Source organism: Salmo salar, chromosome 09, assembly GCF_965601325.2.
Source record: "Salmo salar chromosome 09, fSalSal1, whole genome shotgun sequence".
Taxonomy (NCBI): Eukaryota; Metazoa; Chordata; class Actinopteri; order Salmoniformes; family Salmonidae; genus Salmo; species Salmo salar.
In genome coordinates, this window is record NC_138299.1 from 1,991,739 (window position 1) to 2,004,008 (window position 12,270).

Sequence of the window (12,270 nt, forward strand, 5' to 3'; positions counted from 1 at the left end):
AGTCACCATCACCCACATTTTCTCTCGTGTCATTTTGTCCACTGAGGTCAGATCCTCCGTGAACCTCAATTTTTGCATGATGAGGAACTCACAATTCTTCGCTCGCCTCCAGAGAAGATCCTGTGTAGATCTGTTGGTGAACCGGATGATGGTTGTCCTCGGTCTCTTGTCTTGATCCTTGAGTCTTCCCAAACGATAAACGATGTCCACATTTTCCTGAAGTTTGGCTTTTGATTCGGAAATGACAGCTCCACAAATGTCAACAACTCTGCATTTGATGTCCTCACCCACCTGCTCCAGAATTTCTTGGAGCCATTATCACTTAATTAGAAACTGGGTGAGCCCTGAATACTGATTGGCTGAAAGCTATGTTTATGCTCAGGTAAAACAATTTGGCTAATCTATATTTCCATATTTTCATGTCCTATTCTTGAAGATTGTTGGGTTCACCTTGGGGTCATGATAGGGGCTGTACCAAATGTTTGATGTATTATACTAATTGATTATGCTTAAGTTCTATTATGCTTATGTTGTACATTTATAGGGTCCTAGACTACAGATTAAAAATATATATATTCATTATAAAGGTTTAATATTGTTCCAGTCTTTTCTAGTCTCTGCCTCTTATAAAGAAACGGTCTGAGAAATGTGTGACTGTGAGACAGAACTGCAATGGAGTGAAAGAGATAAGAGACTAGTCAGACATTCCACTATAAATCAACTTGGGGAGTGGACATTTACTGCTGAGCCTTTAGATAACATTGAAGCTCTTGTTTGTACAGTTGTGTATGCATGGGCTTGAGTAGAAGTTAATGACGTAGGCAGTGACATCACTAAGGCTGGACTTCGGGCTTAATAAAATAACTTGGACCCTTTACTATTTTGCAGAACTTACTCAGAAACATGCGTGCTATGTTCCTGTTGTCAACTTCTGTCTGCAATTGCATTAATAAAGGTTTTTGATTGATTTAATTCAAGTCAATGCTAATTTCACCAATGAGCCAATGATTGACAAGGAATGAACCCCAACAAGATCAAGGGGTATTAAATTAATTGGAATGACTGGAAATCTGACAACATATTTTTTTTAAATGTATTTGTACAGCCTGATCGTATTAACATTAAAAATGTTTTTTTTTACCTTACTAGGCAAGTCAGTTTGAGAACAAATTCTTATTTGCAATGGGTTGTTCAGGGGCAGAACAACAGATTTTTACCTTGTCAGCTCAGGGATTCAATCTCGCAACCTTTCGGTTACAAGTCCAACACTCTAACCACTAGGCTACCTGCCGCTACCTAGGGTTAGAAGTCTACATAACCAACACAAAGTTAAACGCAACATCCATTTATGCCAGCTATGTATATTCTAACATTGATTTATCCTGCAATAGATGTTGTTCTATTGGTAATATTCTTTGCGTCTTGAGCAAATTGACGTTTATTGTCATGAGTCTTGTCCTTGGGGAAGAACTGAGCGATTTCTGCTAGATGGGCAGGCTGCAAAGTCAAATTAAGGACAAAAAGCAAATTGCTCTTTTCACAAATGTTTACAATAGGATACAGCCAATTTTAAGGTTTGGCACTGGTGTTATCAGCGTGGTTAAGGTTTATGTTCTGATGTTCTGACATTGTGGCTGTGCCAGCTACTAACCTGTGCCTCTTAAAGGTGCAATATGCTGAAATTGCTCCGCCATTTCCTGGTTTAAAATCAGATGTTATGACGTTGTGGCTGTGCCAGCTGCAATATGCTGAAATTGCTCCGCCATTAACTGGTTGCAAATATTCTATTAGTTCACCTAATTTCGGTTTATGTAGAGAGTTTTTGTACCATCTAAAACCCTGTGAAATATATTTTCAATAACCAAAAATATTGTATTTTCAGCTGTTTGAAGCTGGTGTATAAAACCGAAAGTAAAATATGCAAAAACGAAATCTAAGCACGGAAAGCATAGAAATAGTGCACATAGAACAGATATACTGCTTCTTAGACTTACTTTCAATTAGAACAACAGATCAATAATGTGGTGGTTAATTTCTGTATTACCAAATGAGGAGAGACAAACGTCACACACCAGTCAGAGTTATACTTAACTACATCTTTAATAATAAGAGCTTTGCAATGGCACTGACTTTCAACGATTCGCCATTTCTAATGAACCGTTGAGTGTCAACATAATGGCTACTGAGATCTTTTATAGCAAATGATCCACACCCCTAATCGACATGACAAACCACAGATATTAGGAACAGTTCATAAAGAAAGACTTTTACTTGAGAGAGGAGTATCCCATAGCCAGATAGCATTCACTATAAATTATCGTTCAGTGTGGTCCCTAAGACGAGGTTCTAATCCCGTTCCTGGTACTTCATAGCACAAAAACACCAACTCATCCAATGGCATAAATCAATTGTCAACTCTAGATACTCCCATCTCAAGTAAACCCCCTCTTGACCCCAATCCTGGACAAGCTCACTGAGGGGAGTGAGCCTCTAGGTCATACACTATCCCAGGATAAGTGCAACATCAGAGAGGACATACAATGGTTCCAGACACTGCCATACACCTCCCCCCAATGCCAAAGGAGGGTGTGACTTGCGCACAGACATTGTGGAGACAAGTAATTGGTTCCCCATTAATCACGCCATCCCTTCACATGGTTTAAGAATAGGTAAAGACACATTCACATATGAAAACAATGTTCCATCCTGTCCTCTTCCCTTTCTGATATTCTGCATAGCACCATGGACATGTGAAAGACAAGCCTGACCTCTCCCCTCTCTGGGCCCCAAGTGACTGAGCCCTAGCTGAGGGAAAAGTGCAACTGCCAACACTAGAGTCCAAAGGGATACATTCTAATAACAAGTATATCACATAAGCATATTATGCAAATAAGACATCTTAATTATCTATGTTACCCAACTAATTCTGATTCATCCGCCACAATAACTCAAATGTGTATGTGAATTTGGTCAGGTCCCAAAAAAGTGACATATTGCCATTTTAAGGGGAAAGTAATCTAAAAGTAACAAAGTAATCAGATTATGTTACTGAGTTTGGGATATTCAAAAGTAACATTACTGATTACAATTTTGGACAGGTAACAGAACGAAAATATAAATAGAACATGTAAAGTGTTGGTCCCATGTTTCATGAGTTGAAATAAAAGATCCCAGAAATGTTCCATAAGCACAAAAAGCTTATTTCTCTCAAATGTTGTGCCCAAATTTGTTTACATCCTGTTAGTGAGCATTTCTCCTTTGCCAAAATAATCCATCCACCTGACAGGTGTGGCATATCAAGAAGCTGATTAAACAGCATGATCATTACACAGGTACACCTTGTGCTGGGGACAATGAAAGACCACTCTAAAATGTGCAGTTGTCACACAACACAATGCCACAGATGTCTCAAGTTTTCAGGGAGTGTGCAATTGGCATGTTGACTGCAGGACTGTCCACCAGAGCTGTTGCCAGATTTTTTCAATGTTCATTTCTCTACCATAAGCCGCCTCCAACGTTGTTTTAAAAAAAATTCGGTAGTAAGTTCAACCAGCCTCACAACCACAATATCACATAACATTTGAAATTCTTAGGCTGTTCCAGTTTTATCAACTGTTTGTTGCCTTGTTCTATACACAGATAGCCTGTAGTTGACCACTTTGATATTTATTTAATACACATCCTTTTTGGCAGTTTCCGTATTTTGCATCAGCCAAGTTGGCATCGCAAACAAACCATTTTTGGACTGAAGAAATATTTTGTTCCTCAAATGATGAGCAAGCAGTTTCGTATCATATCACATGTTGAACACACGCTGTTGAAAACGTTGGCCACAGTCACAGGTTCACTTCCTCTGATTAGTAGTGAGTACAGTAGCAGGCTGTGGGATCTCTAGGGCCTAGAGAATGGATGATTTGGGCTCTATGGTTGGTCAGGACCTGCAGCTTGTGGATCAGCTGCAGAAGGTGAGGACTAGGACTGTGTGTATCCAGGATCGTGAGGGTAGGCAACTGGCTGCATCACCTCCTGGTATGGCAACTGTTTGGCAACCGACCGCAAGACGCTACAGAGGGTAGTACGTACGGCCCAGCACGTCACTAGGGCCGAGCTTCCTGCCATCCAGGACCTCTATACATGGTGATATCAGAGAAAGGCCCTGTGGAATAAATTGTCAAAGACTCTAGCCATTCAAGTCATTCACTGTTCTCTCTACTACCGCATGACAAGGAAGTACCGATTCACCAAGTCTAGGACCAACAGGACTCTGAACAGCTTCTACCCCAAGCTATAAGACTGCTAAATAGTTAGTTAAATAGTTAACCGTTCACTATCCTGGAATATCTGCATTGACCCTTTTTGCACTAATCTTTTTTGACACATCACATAGGCTGCTGTTACTGTTTATTATCTATCCCGTTGCCTAGTCACTTTATCCATACCATACATGAAGGGAACATTTCGGCATTTGCTGTATGATTAGTGAGGAAGTCCATATTGGAAATATACGGTCCCTTACTAGACGTCCGCGAATGTCGTCGGGCCGTGCACCGGGGCCGGATCTTCCGGGAAGTCATCGAACGGAGTCTCTCGGACGTTCGGTTTCCGTTTTATAAAATTTTCACATTTTTGTCATTTCTCACCTTATACCACAGGAGGGCGAATGGAGGGCACATGTAATCATATTGCAAATGTAACAAACATCACCAATCACGACGTGGCCTTTTCTCCATAACGGAAAAGACTTTGAAGACAGAACTTGGTGAGCATTGGTTTGGCATAATGGGCAGTTGGCCCCGAACAAGATGGAGTCGAGGCCTCAACGCTTTTTGAGTTAAGGCCATTTTTCTGGGATTAAAAGTCCAAAATTAAAATAGAGCACTAATTTGACCACTTCACGTCAAAGTACATGAGCCTACGGTGTCAGGAAAAAAAGAACCAGACATTTATCTATCGTCATTTAAGAGAAATCGTACAATGTGAAATTGGTGATATTCAAAAAAAGGAGGGGTTTTTTTCAAAAAAGTAACAGATTCAGTTGCAGCGTGTTCAGATGAATCCGTTAAGGCGGGTTTCGGAGCTCTGTGAGATTTCTGAGATTTTCTGTGATTTTCTGAAACAACACACACTAGTTCAACCCTCTGTAAATCAGTTAGTTCGTAACGTAAAGACTTAAAACTCAATATTCTATAAGAGCCTAACCCAAGGAGGATATATTTACATTTACATTTACATTTAAGTCATTTAGCAGACGCTCTTATCCAGAGCGACTTACAAAATGGTGCATTCACCTTATGATATCCAGTGGAACAACCACTTTACAATAGTGCATCTAAATCTTTTAAGGGGGGGGGGGGGGGGTTAGAAGGATTACTTTATCCTATCCTAGGTATTCCTTAAAGAGGTGGGGTTTCAGGTGTCTCCGGAAGGTGGTGATTGACTCCGCTGTCCTGGCGTCGTGAGGGAGCTTGTTCCACCATTGGGGTGCCAGAGCAGCGAACAGTTTTGACTGGGCTGAGCGGGAACTGTGCTTCCTCAGAGGTAGGGGGGCCAGCAGGCCAGTGGTGGATGAACGCAGTGCCCTTGTTTGGGTGTAGGGCCTGATCAGAGCCTGAAGGTATGGAGGTGCCGTTCCCTTCACAGCTCCGTAGGCAATCACCATGGTCTTGTAGCGGATGCGAGCTTCAACTGGAAGCCAGTGGAGAGAGCGGAGGAGCGGGGTGACGTGAGAGAACTTGGGAAGGTTGAACACCAGACGGGCTGCGGCGTTCTGGATGAGTTGTAGGGGTTTAATGGCACAGGCAGGGAGCCCAGCCAACAGCGAGTTGCAGTAATCCAGACGGGAGATGACAAGTGCCTGGATTAGGACCTGCGCCACTTCCTGTGTGAGGCAGGGTCGTACTCTGCGAATGTTGTAGAGCATGAACCTACAGGATCGGGTCACCGCCTTGATGTTAGTGGAGAACGACAGGGTGTTGTCCAGGATCACGCCAAGGTTCTTAGCACTCTGGGAGGAGGACACAAGGGAGTTGTCAACCGTGATGGCGAGATCATGGAAGGGGCAGTCCTTCCCCGGGAGGAAGAGCAGCTCCGTCTTGCCGAGGTTAAGCTTGAGCTGGTGATCCGTCATCCACACTGATATGTCTGACAGACATGCAGAGATGCGATTCGCCGCCTGGTTATCAGAAGGGGGAAAGGAGAAGATTAATTGTGTGTCGTCTGCATAGCAATGATAGGAGAGACCATGTGAGGATATGACAGAGCCAAGTGACTTGGTGTATAGCGAGAATAGGAGAGGGCCTAGAACAGAGCCCTGGGGGACACCAGTGGTGAGAGCGCATGGTGCGGAGACAGATTCTCGCCACGCCACCTGGTAGGAGCGACCTGTCAGGTAGGATGCAATCCAAGCGTGGGCCGCGCCGGAGATGCCCAACTCGGAGAGGGTGGAGAGGAGGATCTGATGGTTCACAGTATCAAAGGCAGCAGATAGGTCTAGAAGGATGAGAGCAGAGGAGAGAGAGTTAGCTTTAGCAGTGCGGAGAGCCTCCGTGACACAGAGAAGAGCAGTCTCAGTTGAATGCCCAGTCTTGAAACCTGACTGATTAGGATCAAGAAATATATGTTCACTTTCAACCAAAAGTGCCTTAAAATGGTGTCATAGGGGCTGTTTCGAAGGGTTAAAAAGGTCAGATATTTCCACAACTTCATATGTGTGATTAGGCAACCCTCATGAACTGTAAATCAGTCATTTCTCCAAACAGATGTCAAAGAAAAGCTCACACAGACACACACACACACACACACACACACACACACACACACACACACACACAGCAAGGATGGAGTGACAGAGTGCGGTGCTTAAAGACACACAGAGCCAGCAATGGCATTACCATTATCTCTAGGCTGTGCCGAGTTCAACGAGATGCCCCACTTGATCGTAGCTCGCTCGGTCCAAGCGCAGCGACTGTGAGAAAAAGTAGGCCCAAAATGAAGCCTGGCCCTAAATTTCAAGTGCTTTTGGGTGACAGCGAGAGAACCGTTAGGGTTAGAAGCACATCGACCTAGGAATTTCCTGAGGTCCTTCCGATCTGTGCAAGCCTAACCTTGACCGTGTGGCATTAACCCTTAACAGTTAAAAGAAGGTGTTTAAATCTCACAGTTTGCAATGACTTCTCTCCCCATAGGAATACATTGCCTATTCCCCTTAATTCAACCTGAAGCCTATGTGGGTTATGAATGCCTTATGAACCTGTCTTCTATAACAATCCATCAGGCTACTGTGAGGTCTACCTGTGTCGATTCTAAGCTTCCTGTGCCAACCGGAAGTGCCTTAACCTCTATGGGCTAGGTGGGACGCTTGCGTCCCACCTACGTAACAGCCACTGCCAGCCTGTGGCGCGATTTTCAAAACCTTAAAAATCCTATTACTTCAATTTCTCAAACATATGACTATTTTACAGCCATTTAAAGACAAGACTCTCGTTAATCTAACCACACTGTCCGATTTCAAAAAGGCTTTACAACGAAAGCAAAACATTAGATTATGTCAGCAGAGTACCAAGCCAGAAATAATCAGACACCCATTTTTCAAGCCAGCATATAATGTCACCAAAACCCAGAAGACAGCTAAATGCAGCACTCACCTTTGATGATCTTCATCAGATGACAACCCTAGGACATTATGTTATACAATACATGCATGTTTTGTTCAATCAAGTTCATATTTATATCAAAAACCAGCTTTTTACATTAGCATGTGACGTTCAGAACTAGCATACCCCCCGCAAACTTCCGGGGAATTCGCTAACATTTTACTAAATTACTCACGATAAACGTTCACAAAAAGCATAACAATTATTTTAAGAATTATAGATACAGACCTCCTCTATGCACTCGATATGTCCGATTTTAAAATAGCTTTTTGGTGAAAGCACATTTTGCAATATTCTAAGTACATAGCCCAGGCATCACGGGCTCGCTATTTAGACACCCGGCAAGTTTAGCACTCACCATAATCATATTTACTATTATAAAAGTTTGATTACCTTTTGTTGTCTTCGTCAGAATGCACACCCAGGACTGCTACTTCAATAACAAATGTTGGTTTGGTCCAAAATAATCCATCGTTATATCCGAATAGCGGCGTTTTGTTCGTGCGTTCCAGACACTATCCGAAATAGTAAAGAAGTGTCGCGCGCATGGCGCAATTCGTGACAATAAAATTCTAAATATTCCATTACCGTACTTCGAAGCATGTCAACCGCTGTTTAAAATCAATTTTTACGACATTTTTCTCGTAGAAAAGCGATAATATTCCGACAGGGAATCTCCTTTTCGGCAAACAGAGGAAAAAATCCCAAAGGCGGGGGCGGTCGGGTCACGCGCCTAAGCCCAGTGTCCCTTGATCGGCCACTTGAGAAAGGCGATAATGTGTTTCAGCCTGGGGCTGGAATGACGACATTCTGTTTTTTCCCGGGCTCTGAGCGCCTATGGACGACGTGGGAAGTGTCACGTTAGAGCAGAGATCCTTAGTAAATGATAGAGATGGAAAAGAAGTTCAAGAAATGGTCAGACAGGCCACTTCCTGTAAAGGAATCTCTCAGGTTTTGACCTGCCATTTGAGTTCTGTTATACTCACAGACACCATTCAAACAGTTTTAGAAAATTTAGGGTGTTTTCTATCCATATGTAATAAGTATATTCTAGTTACTGGGTAGGAGTGGTAACCAGATTAAATCGGGTATGTTTTTTATCCAGCCGTGTCAATACTGCCCCCTAGCCCTAACAGGTTAAATATGGGTCACAGTAGCTGTTTTTTGAAGGGTTAAAAAAGTCACATCTTTCCAAAACTTCATATGTGTGACTAGGTAACCCTCATGAACTGTAAATCAGTCATTTATCCCATCAGATTTGCAAAAAAAATAACACACAAAGATGTGTTATTTTTCTCCAACAAAGATGGCGACTGCAGTTTATTTGACAGTGTTACATTGTGTTCTACAGAGCGACTGCAAGCTGACACCAGTGAGGAGGAGGCAGTGCCACTGAGAAAAGTGACGGCCTATCAGAGGTCGAAACCAGAGAAGAACCCCTCTCCCGGGGCCCCCAAGCCTCAGAGGTGTAAAGCTGAGGACAACCCCGCTCACAGGGGCCACAGAATACCCAAGAAGACTAGTCCAAACTTTCAGTAGTCTAAGCCTGAGAACCTCTCCACCAGAGGCCCTGGAAAACCCAAGAGGGCCAGCCCAGCATCTCTGAGGTCCAAGTCTGAAGTGACTCCTAAGCACCTGGGAGAGCCCAAGAAGACCAGCCTAAGATCTCAGAGTGCAGCAGCGCTGGCCGCATACGCAGACCCTGCCCCACAATCCCTGACCCCTCCATGTCGCTCCCTCCAGGGCGCCGACAAACAGAGCAACCAAGACAACTCGGACAACACCAATACATCCTCAGAGCTGTTGCCAGGGAAACCAATTAAGGGTTCAGATAAAACAAACCGGAAATTGCTTGAAATGCCAAAGAAAAGGGTTAGTTGTCAGAAGAAGCTCCCAGCGAAGCTCCATGATGACATCGAGATGGAGGGGAAAGACACACGGAGTCGTGCGCCCACAAAGACCGGGTCAGCTGCCATGGGTAGGAGTTGGAACGTTCAGGACAGTGGTAGTGGTACTGTCGAGGAGTCCCAGTCTGAAGGTTCCGAATCAGCGACGAGTCACTCGTCGACTTCTCTTGATGACTGTAAGAGGGAATTGACGAAAAGGGCTGGCCCGCAGAGACCAAGAGAAAAGGGAGCAAATTCACCAGGGTTCAGCAGGGAAAAAAGGAAGAAAATGCAGATCAATGGACAGATGTGGAACTTCAGAGACTACATGAGTGAGTTCCTACAGTTGTCCAGTCTAAAAAAAATTATCCACATAGTGTGTCATTTTGCACAAGAAAATGGCAGTGAGCAGCAAAATAATATTTCAAATAGATGAGAAAGTATGTCATCCAATGCATTGCGTGCATTGCTCAGTTTACTTAACTCAGGTTAATCAATGGCCTCCTTATAACGCACTTTGTTGAAGAAAAGTTTCAAGCAAGCTAGCATACATAGGCCTAAATGTGTGCAAATTGCTTTGTTTATATAGAAACAGGACTGTATTAGTGTATGTGAACGTCCTGTGTGTGTGTTTGGCTTTCAGGGCTGTTACGTCATTTCCTAAACACATTAATAACTTCTGGGTGAACGTTGCCATGGTGGTGGGTACCCGTTCAGCCGAGGAGTGCCAGGAGCATTACAACGCCCAGGCCCCCACCAAGTCCACGAAGAAAAAGGAAGTGCCCCAAAAGAAGGAGCTATGCAAGTTACTTTATATAGCATTTTTATCCATAAGAAAAAGCATAAATGGATCTACCTTGTGTAGCATTTTTATCCATAAGATATGCATCAAGGAACCTGATATGTCTTAGTGAAGGTCTCCCATACAAGCTCTAATCAAGATAACCCATACTTAGCATCTGTGATTGTTTGTGGCTTTTACCAGTGTTCTACTGTAGTGTTGGTCTTTTATTCATTAATTAACTCAATGACCGAACACATTGAGCTCTCACTGATTGCAATTTTATTTTAATGTTGAACAATTGTTTTTTTTATTCAATCACAATCTATACACTCTGTACGTCAATAAGAATTACAGAGAATTTATGTGACAATGTCATATTATATTTGAACTGTAGTGATGGAACCACCCCGGATAACTGCGAGTAAGGGCACACTGAAGTGGAAGCAGCAGCTGAGGAACCTCCTGGACCAAATGCCCAAGGACGACCACAATGACACCTTTAACAGCTCGCCCATGCAGAACAAGTGGGTCAAGGTGTGTTGTGTTTCCACCTGGGGTGCAACGTCTCAACAATGTTGCTGTTTTTGGGTTCTTTAGGAAAATATTGCATATGTACATTAAGTGGTTCTGGAGGTTAAAGAATAAATTCAGAAAAATTCAAAGAAGACTCCACACACTAAAGTTTTGTATTCTTCCCACGTGTGTCCTTAAGCCCATATAGATATAGATTGTCATCTTGCTTGTATGTGCAAAATGTATATTTCAATACAGCCGATAGCTTCACTTGCTTCTCTGAAGCTTACAAAAAACGTGCAGCAGTCAAAGGTAGTGCCTGAACTAAATGTGTGCTCTCTTGTGAATTAGTTGCCCACAGTGTCTCCCAATGGGAAAGAGGATGTGTTCATGCGCTCTGAACAGGATCCACAAACCCCTAGTTCATCAGGCTTCCCATCAGTGAAAACTCCTCAGTGTCTCCACATCACCCCGGGCATGATGGGCTCAGTGAACCGGTAAACAGAACTATCCCACTGACATGGTGGTCCTCTGTAGCTCAGTTGGTAGAGCATGGCGCTTGCAACACCAGGGTAGTGGGTTTGATTCCCGGGACCACCCGTATGTAAATGTACGACTCAGTCGCTTTGGATAAAAGGGTTTGCTACAATTGCATATATTATGAAATTAAAGGCTACCCCAATCACTGATTATATGAGCGATTGAATACTGTATTTAAGTTGTAATGTGCGCTGTTTGTTTTTAAATCAGTCGCTCATTGTAAAATCTGAAACTTTTCATCTCATTTTTCAGAGGCAACAATGACAAGTATGTCTACCAACTTCAAAAAATAATGAAAAAAAGCCAAGCGAAACTGCATAAATTGGGGGCCGCTTCAAAGGTATGTTTTGGTTGGAATATTTCTGAGGAACTTATCGACAAAATAATGGCTTTGTTCAGTCATGTACAGTATGTCTTGGGCCATTGTGAAAATGAAGCTGTCTCAAAGATGCCATGAACAACTGCCTAGTGCAGTGCTCTGGAGAAAATGTGCTAGTCAGGAGAGGAGACCTTTAAAGTATTTCACTGTATATAGTTTAGAGTTCTTATTGTTATACAGAATGTATACAGAATGTTATTAAAAAAAATCTGCATCTAGTACATGCCAACTTCATCAGCCAAACATGTTTTGAAGAGATGCAATATCGGTAAGTGTTATTTTTGAATGAAGATTTGTATTTTACACTCTTGCTAAACTTGAGAATTTGGAAACCTTATTCATTCAATAATGTGTTTACTTGTCTTTCAGCTGAGAATAATTCTTCTTTTGTGGTGTGGGAAATGTTCCCTGATAAGGATGACCATTCAGTGGAAAGTGGGGAAGAAGGGGACTATTATTTCATGGATGACGACTGAGCTACAGATTCACCATTGGTGTATTCAGTAGACATCAGAG